The following is an 18,620-nucleotide window of genomic DNA, read 5'->3' as shown; positions in this document are numbered from 1 at the left end:
TTTCCCAAAGCTTGGAAGGAATTTATAGATCATGTAAAGGGCAAGGACAAACCCCTGAGTCCAAATCCTCTACGTCTACGATGGCTCCAAAGCCAAAGTTGCAAGGCACATGCACGGAGGTCTCTTCCCCGAGCATACGCATGGACATTCCCATGAGCCCTCAAGCCCAGGTTCCACGAGTTTAATTCCACATAAAAGAAATGCTTTAACCACACTTAACTCCATAGGAGGAATGCATTTACGCTTGTCCTTAATTCATGTAGTAAACATAAAAGTACATTTGAGAAATTATCTCCTTGAATGATGGAAAAGGGTTGGTGCATGTCATGTAATTGGGTTACTTGCATTTCCAAAGTTGTGAACATAAATTACTTGTCCGTCTTACGAGCTTAGTTGCATGTTTCCTTTTTCGTGTATTTCTAAAGTTACAAGCCTAAACGCATATTGCTTAGGGTTAAAAGATGAAATTGTTAAGTGCATCCTTGATTGGCCATGAAAGAACAAGCGTATCTTGCATTTAGTCAATAACTTCTTTGTTATGACTCCCATGAGGAAAAGTCGTTAACATCCGTTAGATGTTGTCCGAAAAATTGCATAGCATGGAAATGAAACTATGGACTTGCATGTTGCATATGCTTGTAAAATGGATTAAGTCAACATTAGTCCTATAATATTCGTTTTGCATGAACTTCATTAATGATGTTGTAACTAGAGAAGGGTTGCATGTTACATATTCTTCATGCGTAAATTTCATTCATTGAAGTTGCATTTAGAAAAGGTTGCATGTCTTATCAAAGCATGAAATTCAATTGCATTAAACGAAAGGTTGTAGGCATAGCTCCTTGATCTAAATCTTTGTAGGTTTTATGCAAGTCATCCTCCAATTTGTCATTCGTCATGACTTTAGCAAGAAAAGAAAGGGTTATTGTGAACCTTATAGTGCAAAGAAGTAATGAATCACATATTTACACATAATGTGATGTCTTGCAATCATTTACACCTTTAGAACAAGTTTAGCATCTCTAAGAAGAGATCATTTTTTGTCACAAGACAAGTAGGCCAATTTTGGTTAGATCACTTGTAAGGGTATAACCCTCAAGGGATTTGTATAAGCATAACTAGTTAGTACAACGAACACCTCTAAATGCTAGCTAGGGTTTAGCACGTTAGAAATTCTGCCTGGCATCGCACTTGATCACCAAGTCGAGACCCTCAAACCTAAAGGATCCTACCCACATTCACGAAATGGTTGGGTTAAGTGAACGCCCATGCAATAACGGTCTAGGGTTTTTACCCTAGGGATTAAATGACCTAATACTAAAATTCCGATTGAGCCTAGAAACCCTAAGCCCAAACGTTATTGGCCTAGCAAGGTTAGCATTGGGTTGGGTAAGAAGACACCCCAAACCCTACATCGTGACTAAACATACTTCTTGACCAAGGAACATCGTTGATGGGTGAAATGATCCCATGAGTTAGGTGCTACACTTGTGCAACAAGTTGCAACGTCGCATAGCTTTGTGGTTTAATCACAAGATAGATTTGCCACTCCTTGGAACAAGGTTGACAGGTTCTAGCGCAAGTCTAGCTTGCAAGAGGATGAGTAGACATCCTATTACATCACCTTCCTTGGGTTGCTTTGCCAAGTTAAGGAAAGTTATGTATTGCTTAGTAAGCAAAGGATCAATCAAGTTAGAGCGACATGGTCGCCAGGATTTACTGTCTTAACTTAAGAAACCTAAGGTGTTGGTTAATTTGGGTTGACAGGGTATGACCCTAACCCAAGGATAAAAGGATAAATAAACAAACCCTTGGGGATCTTGCCAAGTCGCAATTGATCTCAGATCAAATGCTGGATGCATTCGAAGAGAAGGATTCACTCCTTAGTAGTTGGCCAAGTAAAATGACCACTGGATTGATTGTGTTTATACAGTTTAGGAGCATTGTTTGTATTGCTTTGCTCAAAGAATCTAAGGATGAAAAAATAAATAATGCTTCAGGTTGAAGGCCTAGAGGGAGAGGTAGCATCAATTATCCCCGACTGTCTGCTGGACCCTAACCAAGGGGGTTGTTAGCCACGCCGGGAACATGGACCGAACCCCGTGAGAGGTCTCTTCGTTGGGCGCTACTTGGGGTAGGAGGATGCTTGGATGCCAGGGGGGCTCTGGCCATAAATCCCTTGCCTTTCGGGTCTTGCAACACAAGAGGCAGATGTGACTCGGGATTGGATCTCGAGGCCCGCATACTAGTCTACGGGTAGAATCTTGGATTAGTAATCCCTGAGGATTGCTCGATTGCCTTCGGGTGGATTATGGATTGCCTTCGGGCGGATTATGGATTAGCCTACGGGCTGGATTATTATGATGTATTCCAAAGATAATCGAGATAAATTATTGAAAAGGAACTTGTTTGACATTGTTTTTCTATGTCAAATTACATGAAGGAACCGATGACTAATTGGCTAATTAAGGAAGCTGTTTTATGTGTGTCCAACTAAAAGTGATAGGTAATTAGACAAGTAAAGCAACCCCGAGAAAAGTGCAGTGGATGTGGCCATGGGTCCATCCTACGGATGGGTGGTCCCGGTAGGCCGAGAACTTTTCTCAAACGAAATCGATAGCAGGGACTTTTCTAGAAGGAAATGAACAGCAATGAACATTGACCTAGAATCTAGGATACTAGAGTCCCGATTTGTGTTGTTTTAGGGGAACGGAATGGGACTATGCATTATGGGCAGAGAGGTCGAGCTTTGCATCCCTCTTGTTTCCCGTTCTCCTTAAATCAAGTGCACCATGAATCTTCTTTGACCCTAATGTTTCTGCATAAAGTAGTTCGCCTGGGGTTCGACACTAGTTACCATTCTGGAAATTTGACCACTAGGAGAACCATGATTCAGGTTGGTCCTAAGTGGGAATGGCCGGAATGCTTCTGCTTCGTGGCAGACTCGGGAAGACCTAGATCGCAAACCCCGTGACATTCTGTGGGAGTTTCAGGCGGCGCTTTCTGGACTCCCTTCTCGATGGCTGCTAAGACGTGTTCTGCGAGCATACATGTGGACACATTACAGTTGGTATCAAAGCGAACCAACAAGGTTCTGTATTTTACAAGAAAACTTAATAAGGAAAAGTAGAGCAAATGTTGCTATCAAGATCGTTTCCTTACTTACTTATCAATGCTGACTTGCAGAGTCATGAAGCATGGAACATATTCTTGGTATTCCAAGTCATGTTTATGGCCGCGATGCGTGCCTCGGATTATCGACAGAGGATCGATATGATGAATATCCTAGACTGCATCTACAATCCATCACCCTTGTACATGGAACGGAGATGGATGGGTGTTTCAGGGATCTATTACATAGCTGCCCACCAACTTGCGTACCTTCGAACCAACTTGAAGAGAATCGAGTGGATGGAGGATCTAAAGATTGTGAAGCTGTTCGTCTTTGTTGAGGCTCACGCAAACGCAACCCTACATGTCAGAGGTCGAAGGGTCAAGCAGAACACGTATGTGTACAAGGAAGTGACCCAAATAATCCCTGCCGACAGAATCAAGGTGTTGGGACGTTACGAGAAGAACGGGTACCAAAGGAAAGGATACCCTAATCTTCCAATGACCTATCAATTCCTTAAGATCCATGACCCAAATTCATACTATTACTCAATTCCCGTAGCTGAATGTAACACAATCTTATTCTCCTCAAATTAATGTATCAGCTTGTTCTATCTTCCCAAGAATAATTGTACTCCGAAAGGGCTATGCCCATATGAATGGAATAAGACTTCTTTTCTTTTCAATGATTGTCTATCATGGCTGTAAAGTATTGGTAATGTAGAGAAGTGATTAGGTCACTTGGCTAGAAGCTGAATTGGGCATGTAAAGAAGTGTGAGAAATGCTTAGCAATTTTTTTAACGTAAAGGAATTCGACTTCGGTCAGATTCAGGGTTATAAACCTAGGTATCCATGAGTGTTTGCTCGGAATGGATTGGCTTAAACCTAATGATGCCCACATTGATTGTGGAAAGGGTCAAGTTTCCTTTCAAAATTCTGAAGGGGAATTGGTCACAACCTAAGGAGAGGCTAGAAAGCTAAAAATTCAATTGGCTAAAGCATCTCAGATAATTAAGGGAGTTAGAAAGGGGCTACTCGTCTATTTGATTAAGCTAAATAAGCTAGATCAGAATCAGGAGTATAGTGAAGAACCTTCATGGCTAAAGGAGTACACATACGTATTTTCTGAAGAGCTGACAGAACTTCCACCTCAAAGGGAAGTTGATCATGAAATCAAGCTAGTGCTAAGAGCTGCACCAATTGCAAAGAGGCCATATAGAATGTCCATCTCGAAAGCAATTGAGCTGAAGGAGCAACTCAAGCAACTGTTAGACCAAGGCTACATCCGTCCTAGCAATTTGCCATGGGGAGCTCCAGTATTGTTCAAGAAGAAGAAAGATGGAACGCTTTGACTATGTATTGATTACAAAGGGTTGAATCAATCAACCATTAAGAACAAATATCCTATTCCAAGAATAGATGAACTTCTTGACCGTCTTCAAGGTGCAAAGATCTTCTCCAAGATTGATCTCAGGTCTGGATATTATCAGATAAGGATCAAGGAAGAAGATATCCCAAAGACGGCATTCAACACAAGATATGGGCATTTTGAGTTCTTGGTCATGTCATTCGGGTTGACGAATGCACCTGCCACCTTCAATAGGTTAATGCAGGATATCTTTAGGCCATATCTTGATGACTTCGTACTCGTCTTCTTCGACGATATCTTAGTCTACTCCAAACATGAAGAAGATCATGAACCCCAGCTTTGCATTGTCCTTGAGACAATGAGGGCACACAAGCTTTATGCTAAGAAGAAGAAGTGTGCATTCTTCAAACGGCAGATTGAATATCTGGGATTCATTATTTCAGCTGAAGGAATTTCAGTAGACCCGGCCAAAGTCAGAGATGTTCTAGAATGGCCAACACCAACAACTGTCAAAGAAATACGAAGTTTTCTTGGATTGATAGGATGATACATGGTCTTTATCAAGAACTATGCTTTGATTGCAGTGCCACTGAACGGATCTACTGAAGAAGCAAACATCAATTGTATGGTCAACTCCTGAACAATCTAGCTTTGATAGACTAAAGCAAAGTTTGGTATCAGCACTTATCCTGAAACTTCCGGACCTCAGTAAGGAGTTTGAAGTAGTAACTGATGCTAGCACACTTGCCTTAGGATGTGTGCAAGAGGGTCATCCTATAGCATACTCTTCAAGAAAACTGAAGAGCCATGAGAAGAATTATGCTACCCATGATCTAGAGTTGTTAGCTGTGATCCATGCTCTCAAGCTTTGGAGACACTACTTGTTAGATAACAAGTTTACCCTAGTGACGGATCATAAAAGCCTCAAGTGGATCTTTACCCAGAATGAGCTCAACATGAGGCAACATCGGTGGATTGAAGTGCTGGAGGAATATGATTTTAAAATCAAATACCGGCCTAGGAAGGAGAATGTAGTTGCCGATGCACTCAGTCGCAAGGCATTTCTAAATTCTTTGATCCTGTAAGATCCATCAATGGCTAGATCTCTAGCCACAAAGGTATCCATGCTAAACAACCCAATACTTGAGCTAGCTAAAGAAGAAGCATGCCATGATCCAGACTATCAGAAGATACTAAGGGAGATCCCTATCAAGGATCAAGACCCAAAGCTACAGGCTAAGTATCTAGAATTCTCTATCAACAATGGACTTGTCTACTATAGAACGAGATTATGTATACCAGCAAGCTAATCTCTCAAATAGAAGATAGTTTGGGAAGCTCATGACTCCCCTTTTTCAGGACATCTTGGCTATGCCAAGACCCTCAATGCAGTCAAAAAGAGCTACTATTGGGAGAGGCTTAAAGATGACGTTCTCAAATATGTCACTGAATGTTTGTCTTGTCAACGCATTAAGCCGAACATGTCAAAATGCCAGGGAAATCACAACCACTTGACATTCCCCAAATGAAATGGGAATTCATTAGTATGGATTTTTTTGTTGGCCTGTCCCAAGTTCAGGGAGGATACAAATCCATTATGGTTGAGGTGGATATGCTCACCAAGGTTGCACACCTTATCCATGTTAAGACAAACTATAAAGCCTCGAACATTGCAAGGTTATTTATCAAGGAGATATTCAAACTGCATGGGTTACCCATAAGAATCATTAGTGATCGTGATTCTCTCTTCACATCACATTTCTGGAGAGCTATCTTCGAAGCCATTGGGATTCAACTCTATTTTAGTACAGCTTACCATCCTCAAACCGATGGTCCAACGGAGCGAGTCAACCAAGTCATTGAGGATATGCTAAGGGCACACTGCTCCCGTGAACCCAAAAAGTGGATTCAATACTTGCCACTGGTTGAGTTTGCCTACAATGCTTCCTACCAACAAAGCATTCAGATGACCCCTTTTCAAGCATTGTATGGGCACTACTATTGTAGTCCTTTAAACTTTTCGGATCCAACCTTGAAGGTTGAAGCTTCAAAGTAGATGATAGAAGATATGGACGACCAAATGAAGTCAATAAGACAGGACATCCAAGCCGCCAAGGATAGACAGAAGGCATACGTGGATTTGAAACGTCAAGATAGAACCTTCGCTGAAGGAGACATGGTCTTCATTCGCGTACGCCCAAAGAAGAGTTCCCTATCCTTAGGTGAATGGAAGAAGCTAAGTTCAAGGTATTGTGGACCCTACAAGATTCTCAAGTGCTTAGGGCCTAGTGCTTATAGACTTCAAATCCCTGAGAACCTAAAGGTTCATAATGTATTTCATATCAGCCTACTAAAGAAGTATGTACCTAATCCTAGTCACGTACTTGATGATCAACAAGTTGTAATGCCTAGCCAAGGAGTCCTTGAGCTACGGCCTGACAGGATCTTAGATGTTAGGGAGAGACAATTGAGATGTAGAACTGTCTCATCTAGTGCAAAGATTATCCCGAGGAGGATGCCACTTGGATGGATGAAAGCACTCTCAACCAACAATACCCCGAGTTCTTCTCGAGATGATGACATATTGATTCCTCTAAGGGGGAGAGAATGTAATATTTCCACTCAAAATATTAAAGAGCTTTGATCACCGCACACTCGTGAAAAAACCGTGCAAAGTCATCTCCCATATCGTAAATATTGGCAGCTAAATTCTTACCCCGCACGTGCAATAATGAGTCCATCCACATTTTGCAAATGAGGCCGGGGTTTAAAACCGTAAAGTTGCATGAGAACTCCCTTCTAGAAAAAAAGGGGAAATTGGAAAATGGGTGAAATTTAGGCAAAATTTTCAGCCGACTCATGGCAGGGGGAGAGGGAGTGTGTGGAGGAGTGAGTTAAGGAGGAGTGTGGTGTGGATGCATGAGGGAGAGAAAGCACGAATGCCTCCATGTGGTGGATCTTCCCCCCCTCCCTTACACTATATAACCTCCCCCTTAGCCTTGGGGGGGAGGCACGATCAGAGAGAGGGGACGAAAGTTTGCCGCCTGCCATGGGGAAGCGGCGAAATCGCCGCCAGGCTGCCGTTACAGCCGCATTGCTACCGCCATGATCATCCTCATCGTCATCATAATTTCCCTCCCCCCCCCCCCCCCCCCCTTCATCATCATCTACTCTCCACCAATCATTTCCCCTTCCTGCCACGTAATCTATGGAGGCAAAAGCTTCTTGAGAAGCTTCTAAGGTTGGGCTCCCATAAGCCCCATTTCCACGAGCTTTCCCAGGGACTTAAATCCCATACCCTGTAAAGGGGTATTCCTGCGTAAGGGAGAAGTAAACAGATTTTGAGGCTATTTGCCAAAGCTTGGAAGGAATTTAGAGATCGTGTAAAGGGCAAGGACAAACCCTGGAGTCCAAATCCTCTACGTCTATGATGGCTCCAAAGCCAAAGTAACAAGGTGCACGTGCGGAGGTCTCTTCCTCGAGCATACGTGTGGACATTCCCACGAGCCCTCAAGCCTAGGTTCCACGAGTTTAATTCCACATAAAAGAAATGCTTTAAGCATGCTTAACTCCATAGGAGGAATGCATTTACGCTTGTCGTTAATTCATGTAGTAAAGATAAAAGTACATTTGAGAAATTATATCCTTGAACAATGGACAAGGGTTGGTGCATGTCATGCAATTGGGTTTCTTGCATTTCCAAAGTTGTGAACATAAATTACTTGTCCGTCTTATGAGCTTAGTTGCATGTTGCCTTTTTTGTGCATTTCTAAAGTGACAAGCCTAAACGCATATTGCTTAGGGTTAAAAGATGAAATTGTTAAGTGCATCCTTGATTGGCCGTGAAAGAACAAGCGTATCTTGCATTTAGTCAATAACTTCCTTTGTTATGACTCCCATGAGGAAAAATCGTTAACATCCGTTAGATGTTGTCCGAAAAATTGCATAGCATGGAAATGAAACTATGGACTTGCATGTTGCATATGCTTGTAAAATGGATTAAGTCAACATTAGTCTTATAATATTCCTTTTGCATGAACTTTAATAATGATGTTGTATCTAGAAAAGGGTTGCATGTTACATATTCGTCATGCATAAATTTCATTCATCGAAGTTGCATTTAGAAAAGGTTGCATGTCTTATCAAAGCATGAAATTCAATTACATTAAATGAAAGGTTGTAGGCATAGTTCCTTGATCTAAATCTTTGTAGGTTTTATGCAAATTATCCTCCAATTTGTCATTCGTCATGACTTTAGCAAGAAAAGAAAGGGTTTGCGAACCTTATAGAGCATAGAAGTAATGAATCACATATTTACACGTTATGTGATGTCTTGCAATTATTTACACCTTTAGAACAAGTTTAGCATCTCTAAGAAGAGACCGTTTCTTATCGCAAGACAAGTAGGCCAATTTTGGTTAGATCACTTGTAAGGGTATAACCCTCAAGGGATTCATATAAGCATAACTAGTTAGTACAACGAACACCTCTAAGTGCTAGCTAGGGTTTAGGACGTTAGAAATTCTGCCTAGCATCGCACTTGGTCACCAAGTCGAGACCCTTAAACCTAAAGGATCCTACCCACATTCACGGAATGGTTGGGTTAAGTGAACGCCCATACAATAACAATCTAGGGTTTTTACCCTAAGGATCTAACGACCTAATACTAAAATTCCAATTGAGCCTAGAAACTCTAGGCCCAAACGTTATTGGCCTGGCAAGGTTAGCACTAGGTTGGGTAAGGAGACACCCCAAACCCTACATCTTGACTAAACATACTTCTTGACCAAAGAACGTCGTTGATGGGTGAAATGATCCCATGAGTTAGGTGCAACACTTGTGCAACAAGTTGCAACGTCACATGGCTTTGTGGTTTAATCACAAGATAGATTTGCCACTCCTTGGAACAAGGTTGGCAGGTTCTAGTGCAAGTCTAACTTGCAAGAGGATGAGTAGATTGTTACATCACCTTCCTTGGGCTGATTTGCCAACTTAAGGGAAGTTATGTATTGCTTAGTAAGCAAAGGATCAATCAAGTTAGAGCGACATGGTCGCCAGGATTTAATGTATTAACTTAAGAAACCTAAGGTGTTAGTTAATTTGGGTGGACAGGGTATGACCTTAACCCAAGGATGAAAGGGTAAACAAACAAACCCTTGGGGATATTGCCAAGTCACAATTGATCTCGGATCGAATGCTGGATGCATTTGGAGAGAATGATTCACTCCTTAGCAGTTGGCCAAGTAAAACGACCACTGGATTGATTGTGTTTGTACAGTTTAGGAGCATTGTTTGTATTGCTTTGCTCAAAGAATCTAAGGATGGAAAAATAAATAATGCTTCAGGTTGAAGGCCTAGAGGGAGAGGTAGCATCAATTACCCCCGACTGTCTGTCAGACCCTAACCAAGGGGGGTTTAGCCGCACCGAGAATGTGGACTGAACCCGCCGTGAGAGGTCTCTCCATTGGGCGCTACTTGGAGTAGGAGGACACTTGGGTGTTAGGGGGGCTCTGGCTGTAAATCCCTTGCCTTCTGGGTCCTGTAGCACAAGAGGCCGACGTGACTCAGGATTGGATCTTGAGGCCCGCATACTAGTCTACGGGCGAAATCTTGGATTAGTAATCCCTGAGGATTGTTGGATTGCCTTTGGGCGGATTATGGATTGCCTTTGGGAAGATTATGGATTAGCCTACAGGCTGGATTATTATGATGTATTCCAAAGATAATCAAGAAATTGTTTTTCTATGTCAGTGCTAAGATTACGTGAAGGAATCGATGACTAATTGGCTAATTAAGGAAGTTGTTTTATGCGTGTCGAACTAAATGTGGTAGGTAGTTAGACAAGTAAAGCAACCCCGAGGAAAGTGTGTTGGATGTGGCCATGGGTCCATCATCCTACGGATGGGTGGTCCTGATTGGCTGTGAACTTTTCTCAAATGAAATCGACAGCAGGGACTTTTCTCAAAGGAAATGAACAGCAAGGAAGGTTGACCTAGAATCTAGGATACTAGAGTCCCAATTTGTGTTGTTTTAGGGGAATGGAGTGGGACTATGCCTTATGGGCAGAGAGGTCGAGCTTTGCATCCCTCTCATTTCCCATTCTCCTTTAATCAAGTGCAACATGAATCTGCTTCGACCCTGACATTTCAACGTAAGGTAGTTCGCCAGGGGTTCGCTTGGGGTTCGATACTAGCTGCCGTTCTAGGAATTTGACCACTAGGAGAACCTTGATTCAAGTCGGTCCTAAGTGGGAATGGCCGGAATGCTTCCGCTTTGTGGCAGAATCAGGAAGAACTAGATCGCAAACCCCGTGACATTTCGTGGGAGTGCCGGGCGGCACTTTTTGGGCTCTCTTCCCGATGGGCTCCTAAGACGTGTCGCGCGAGCGAATAGGTCGACACGTTACACTCGGGATCTACTTTACCATCAACGGGCCTTAGAGGTCCACCTTCCATATCCGGATTCAGGACTCATTTTTCCCTAGCATCCTACTTAGGGTTTCCCTCGACAGGTTTGACAGTCCCTTTATCACCCTCTTTAATCTTTTGCCCTCTTGTTACAACTCATAGATTAGAAGTTTCTACATCATTGACACATACAGCCTCAATAAGGCTGACTCCACTGCCATGAGGCAACTCCTCTACAATAGCCTTTTCTCATTGTAGTATTTTCCTTGGTTCCTCATCTTGATGGAGATTGTTCTCTTGTGCACAATGGTTAACTAGACCAGGTTGTTTACTTCCTTGTTGGAGAGAATTGATCTTACTCCAACAAATAGTAGCTAAGTAGCCAGACTTTTCGCAAATATCACATTTGACATTCGGGCAATTCCTAGGGAAATGTTGGCCACCACACCACTTACAACTAAATCTTGAGGGGCCACGCTATCAAATTATGTTGCTTCTTAAGGAAATTGACATCCACAACTATTTGTCGATACTGTTCAGAGATCATATGGCTGTAGTGGTTCATCATGTCCTTAACTTCACCAAGGACATTAGAGGCACTCAACTCGTAGCCATGATCGTCAGTTTGTCATCCCATGGGCCTAACCACTTGATTAAGGATTGGCCGTTGACGTAGTGGGACCACATTAAGATTCATTGTTTGGCCCCCACTATTTAGTGAGACCGCTTGACTAGCCATGGGCATAGTCATGCTAGGAGGAGCTAGTAACATAGGCAAATTCTGCATGATCCCTCCTCCCCCATTCGTGTTTGACATGGGATCCCCTTAACTCCCATTGGTCAAGGTCAAGTTATTACCATTCCAATTTATCCTTGTTGCATAAGCTGCTTGCAAGAGTGACTCTACTCCTTCTGCTTGGGTAATAGTAGTGTCAATGTCGGCCAAAGCAACACTTCTCAGTTGCACCTAGATATTAAAATCCAATCCATGTAGGAAATATTGTAACTAGGCAGCCCACTGGAATGGGGATATAATTATTTAGTTTACGAAGAACTTGCTTTAATTTCTTGGCATAGACCTGGAAATTCTCATTTGGTTCTTGGAGTGTTACATTCAAGACATGCAACCAATATTGTCCACCCTTCTCAGGGGAAAACTCTCTATGAAAAGCCATAAAGAATTGGGCACTACTAGTTATGGTTCCGGCTTTGAGACCGTGGTACCATACTGCCGCTCTTCCTTTTAATGTCATGTTAAGGAACATCATTAGGTGTCCTTCGTCTTGGATTCAATAATTAAACATGAGTGTTTGAAACTCCTTAATGTGGAGTTCTCCATCTTCTTCTGCTAACACATGGAAAATGGGCAACAATGCTCCTAATGCAAGAAAATCTAGTGTCCCTGCTGGAATTGCGATAGGTTGTGCCATGGCTACAACCCGATTGACAACATGAGTTTGTGTAGGTAAAATTACACCCCCACTTGTTGTGGGTTGATTAACTGGAAGTAGGGAAGTACTAGGACTTCCACTTGCACTCGAAGAGCTACTCGTAACACTTAGGTTATTAGAACCGCTGCCTCTTATGTGCAATGGGCTGCTCCTTTGAGGGGAATAATGACTTACGATCTCCAACCGCCGTCTAGCCCTCTCAGCACATTCTGCTTCTTGTATTTCGGCTTCACGGTACTTGTCAGAGGACATAAACTAACTATTTGGTCCCTAGAAACCCTAGATTCAAGAACCACCACTTGTTGGCGGCTCCTGGCAGACGCACCACTGATGGGACCTAATATGGGCCGGCACTGGCTAAGGCACTAGCTAGACCTCATGCCCTCAACAGACAATCCCACCTCATGGCCTCGTGGACCATGAGCGCCTATCGAGGGATACACTATCCTAAACACTAATCACTGCATGTTTATAGTCTGTTGTCCAATGGATATTCCCTTTTTCTGTCTCCTCAAAGGGAGATTATACATATATCGGCAATACATGCCACGTATTACACACACAAGGGCACCCCACCGGGTGGCTGATTGTCGTGGCCCTACCATAGCTCTCCTACATCTTGGGGATTGGCCCCTCAATGCACTGCTTCAACACATAGACACATTTGAAACAAACTCCCCTCTCTCCCTACCGTTTAATGTTTTACTTGCGGTGATAGGTAAAAGGGTAATTGCATGTTTATTTCGCACAAAATAAGTAATAAATACTCACAAAAACATATAAATGGGGATGACTTGAGGCAAACTGTCATGATTTATCCTCATTATACACTCACAAACGCATCCATAATTTTCCATAAATTTTCTCGTCCATTTTCTATTTTTTCCCCTTTTAAAGAGCAGTTTTTCTCATTTTTCCTTATTTTTCCTATTTATTATCAATAAAAATGGAAGAAAATTAGCATTATTTCAGAGTTATGGGTCTTGAGTCCTTAAACAGCAACCATGTAGATTTTATTGGAATTTTCTTTCATACTTATCCGATTTTAAACCCAAAAATCCCATTTTTACTCTAAAAACCATGCTTTTCGGGTTTTTTCCATTTATTTCCCACACTTTAAGTGCATATTTCTGAATTTTTTATTATGAAAGACTAAAATCAACAGCAAACAACATGTCCATCAATTTTCAGCCCATATGAACGTTGTAACCTCATCAAATGCGAAAAAAAACCATTTTCTTTGTAAAAATGTCATTACCCTGTATTTTTCATTATTTCGGGTTTTGAAACTTGTTGTGGGTTTGCAAATCAGGGCCCATTTGATGCCCAGCCTGCCTCCACACTGCAATCTTCAGCCCAGCTTTGATTGGGAAGCAATCCAGTACCATGCCGGACGAGCATTCATCAATCGGGCTTCATTCTTCTTCGCACGCAGGAACTACCCCTTGCAGGAGAGAGAGGAAGGGGAGAGAAAGATTGAAATCTTATCTCTTGAACCAAGCAGCCATTTGAGGAGTGGACTGGAGCGATGGAGGGGCAAAGATCAAGAGTATCTCAAGCATGTAATCGGTTGGGGGGGTTGTTTGCAGCCCCCGTATCCCATTTCTTGTCCAAGAATGATGGCACCATCTTCTTCTTGGGGTGAAAAATCAGCCGCCTTCTTCTTCCCTTAAAAAAAAAACGTTTTTTTGATTGGACCCCTTTAGGGAGCCCCCAAGGGTAATGCCCTTTGGCATCCCTTAAGTCCCATTTCTAGTTGACTTTAGTCTTGACCTCCTGGGCACTCCCTCTTCCGCATCCGGTGTCCGAATTACGATCCAAAAAATTATGGGCATTTGTCTTGAAGTCCTCCACTGCCGGGCACCTTCGAGGGTCTCGTCTAACATGCCAAAAATTTATGAAAATTCACCAACTGTCATCAAGTGGGTCTTTTAAGCCTTTCCTGGGCATTGCCACTTAAAATCATACGAATTGCCACCGCCGCCTTCGACGAAGTCTATTTTTTCCTTGAAATTCGTAATTTTTTGCTATTTTTAAGCACTTCTTGGCATTAAAAATCATCTATCACATATGTTGTCCATGAGGGCCATACCTGACCAAATTGTCCATAAGGGCCTTGCTACCCAAAAGTACCATGTGCATGCTACCCATGAGTGCCATGTGACACATAAGTACCTTGTGGAGTGTGTTGTCCATGATTTTGGGTAGGCATGTAGCTACCATTTCTAGTGGCCAACTATCCTATGGAAGGGCTAGATGGATTGGCAATGGGGCATGGAAGGATAGGCTCATCATGCCTTGTTGAGGGCTCACCTGTCTCATAGGTGCTAAAGGGAATACCGTGCATCCCAATGATGCCTTGTTATCATGCATGGTTAGGGGGCCGATTAGCCTCAAGGTTGGATTGATGCTCCCTTACTTGCATCGAGGGGGCTTCCAATGTTGAGGTGAGAGTTGTGATTTTCTCCATCAACCTAACCATCATGGCCATCATCTCTCTATATCTCTCAACATGATGATTCTCATGTTGGCACAATGTGTGCTTAAACATAGAGTAACGATTTAATTCAAGGGGGCATTCTTCACGCATCTCCTCATGGTCCTCTTGAGTGAAGCTAGGTTTATTCATTGATGCCTGAGAATTCCTAATTTCATGTTGAAACTCCTCTTGGACCTTTGCTTTGCCTCTTTGTACTGCCATGTTGAGAACTGTCTAAACAAACCCTTTGGCACAAAATCTGGGATGTCTTTAGCTAGGGAGCTCCAATCAAGGAAGTTTCTAATTCAAAATGGAGTGAGAGTGCCCTCTATGAGCTATGCTAAAATTTTATCACAATAATTTTAAGAATTGGCTGTGAGCATCTTTCTGTGGCTACAAGAAGGGGACTGCAACCTATCCCACACAACCACTACACACAAAAGTGGATATAACTCTCCAATGCAAGCTCCAATCAAGGAGCTTTTTGAATCTATCCAAAGCGGATGACGCCCTCTTCAAAATGAGATATGGCTTTTAGTTCAATTCTCTAAATCCCTTTTGCTATGATAGGTTTTCTAGAGAAGTCTTGGAATGCTTGCACCTTGTCTCACAATCTATCTTGGTCCAAATCAACATTGTTTGACCTTGTTATGATGTAAAAGCCTTAGACAACTGATTGTAGCATATACGTAACCTCCAAAATATACCATAGCATCCATATATGTCTTGTGAGACTGCCTGCAATGATTTGGCAAACTCAACAAGAGTCCCAAGTAGCATACATTTAACTCACTACAAATACATGTGTGACATACATCCCATAATACATTTCCAATGTTCTTCCAATGGTCTTCATGGTAGGGATGGATGATACCTACACTTGCAAACAAGTCCTTGGGCTCCAAAACTCAAGGGGTGTGCAAAGTTCCACCTCGAGCCAGGTTTTGTACCCCTTTAGGGTCATTAATGGCAAGGGGGTTTCAACCCACTATTGTCTTGCCATCTTGCCTCGCATTGGCCCTGATTACATTAGTTGGAAGAGACACAGCAGGAGCATTCTAAGCTAATCAACCAACATGAAATGCATATTTTGAGAACAGACTTTCAACTTTGATGAGATGAAGGGGTATAATAGAAAATTTGATGGGGAAGGGTGATACCTCAGCAATTCAGTGACTCACTGATTGCTTAACTTACCCCTTTTACAAATTTTGGGGTTTACTTTCAAAATCACAGCCAACAAGATGGTTATGGTTAGGAGTATGATGCTCAGCTGAAGAGAGCAATTAATTGAATCACAAACATCAATGCATCTATAAATGATTGAGTAGATGAAGGAGTAGGCCAATACATTCCCTTTATTCAATCAATGCCAAGAGAGGGCTCATTCTCTAATCTCTCTCAAACAAGAGGATGGAGCTCAACAAATGGATGAAGAGAGAGATCAAGAACTATGAGATATACCTCAAATATGCTTGAAGAAGTGGTGGCAGGTTGCTTGAATCAAGAACCCATACTTCTCCTATAATTCAGCCCATGGATGGAAAAAGACCTTCAACCTGTGAAATCTTCAAGGGGAAGAGTCTTGAGCTAATGCCAATGGCTCCCATGGCAAGAAATTTATCATTCTTCAAGAGAGCTTGAGCTTCAGGGAAGGTACCATGGCTGCCTTTGGCCACTCCAGGGTTTCAAGAGAGTGCTAAGATTAGATATCTCAGTCAACAGGGCTCAATCTTGCTCAGATGAGTGTCATGAAGTGGGGAATGAAGATGGAGGTCAGTGCCAAGTGCTAGAGCACGAGGAGAAGGACTAGATGAATCTTTTCAAAATGTGCCAAAAATTGTAAGGCTATCCCTAGAGGCTCCAACTAGGTGAGATGGGGCATGTGGGTGCTCTACAGGTTGCCCAAGGTGTTAGGGAAGCAGTAGGAGATGGCACTCAATCTCGGGAAGAGAGAGGAGGAAAATCTTGGGAGTTCTTTGGCAAGAGGTTCCATGGCTGCATCAAGAAACTATGAGGAAGAAGAGGGAAACTCACCGTTTGGAAAAAGTAGTCACAGTTAAGCCATCCTCTAAGTCTTAAGAGTCCTCCTTGGGTAAAACACCTCTAAATTTGAGCTATAGAGTAAAAAGGAGTTGCCATCTTTGTCTGCTTACCTCCAAATTTGGTCGTAGCTCCAATTAGAACTCTAAGAAAGGTTGCCATGGTCTTCAAGAAAGCTGCCATCTTGCCTAGGGTGTTCACTATGTACATGTGTACCTAAGTAACTAGGGTTTCCTAAGACTGAAAAGAAACTAAATCTAAAGGAAAGAGAGAGAGAGAGATAAGAAGGATCAAAGACTAGTGCTCTGATATCAACTATAATGAAGTGAACCTAACATGACCTAAGAGAGAGAAGAATGAGTGTAGAAGAGAGAGAAAGAGAGTGAAGAGGAGAGAGAAAGACTAGAAGAAGAAAGAGAAAGATAGAAAGAGAGAGAGAAAGAGAAAAAGAAGAGGAAGAAAGCCATGGAAGATGTGAAGGTGAAGAAAGAGTTTCTTGATTAATGTCCTAACCCTCTTACACCTTAAACATGCAGATGTGATTGGTATTTTCCTCATTATTCATGTATGTCCCACTCATTACACCCTTAAATACACTCCCAAATTCATAATGATGCTAATGGATATCTCTCAACTATATAGAATGATCATCGGATAAGAAAGACTCAAAGGATCACTCATGAATATATGTATGTATCTCGTGGGTTCAAAATAAGGGCTTTTTAAAATATAATTTTTATACAATTTTTTAACATGTAGAAGGGCATCTTATAAAGGAGTTATTTACAAATTGAATAAAAAAGGGTTGTGTTTTATTCAACAAAAATTCATGGATAAGAATATTTATAAATAGGCATTGAATGCACATGATATAAAGGATATATATGTAGTGAACTCCCCAAGAAGAAAAACTTATCACCATCACATTGAATTGTATGCAAGAATGCTAGCTATATTTTATCCATGGACTCCAATTAGTTAATTGCCACCTCCCAATGGTTACTTAGTTTTTCAAGGAAGAGCTACCTATACCATCTCTCAAATTATCATTGCAACCACCAACCTTTATGAAATCAATGACCTGCAAACCTCCTAAGATTACAAATCTCTCTTCACTTATCAAACCATGACCTCTTGATCTATTTTGACTCCTTGGATTACCAGCACAGCTGGCCCTTCTCTTTCACTTGTATTTTTTAACACGACAACTATACAATCCACAAGAGTTATCCTCATACCCATGCAATCGATCCCCTCCATGCGCATCTAGCCCCATGCATGTAGACAACCAATCAATCAGTAGTTTTTATGCTCCCTTTGAATGCATGAAATGGCAAACTTTATGCAAGGTTTCCACCACTTTCAATTTACTCTCGTCCTTGACACCATCCTTTAAACCTTAGAGTTCATTTTCAACCCTTCTTCGTAAAACCATAGGCATCAAGCACCTCAACATTAGCATTATCCCAAGAGTAAACGTAAGTGTTCCCATGAAGCACCTTTCTTTATCCATACCTCTATATTAAGTACATAAAACAAAAGATTCATATATAATCTACATATTTGTATGTGATATTATTACATTATTGAGGGTGAGTCTCACACTTATTTAGATAGACTTGTCATGGTTGAAAAAAGTGTAACAGTGTCTCCCTCTCTGAAATGAACTTAGCCTAGAATAAATTAAAATAATAAAAAATTCAAGAAATAATATAAATTGAATCAACTAGCCATAGCCACATGCCATAGATAAAAATGT

This window comes from Lygodium microphyllum, chromosome 29 (assembly GCF_053477565.2).
Source record: "Lygodium microphyllum isolate KBCC chromosome 29, Lygodium_microphyllum_v1.1.10, whole genome shotgun sequence".
NCBI lineage: Eukaryota > Viridiplantae > Streptophyta > Polypodiopsida > Schizaeales > Lygodiaceae > Lygodium > Lygodium microphyllum.
Note: the sequence above shows the minus strand (reverse complement) of the source record.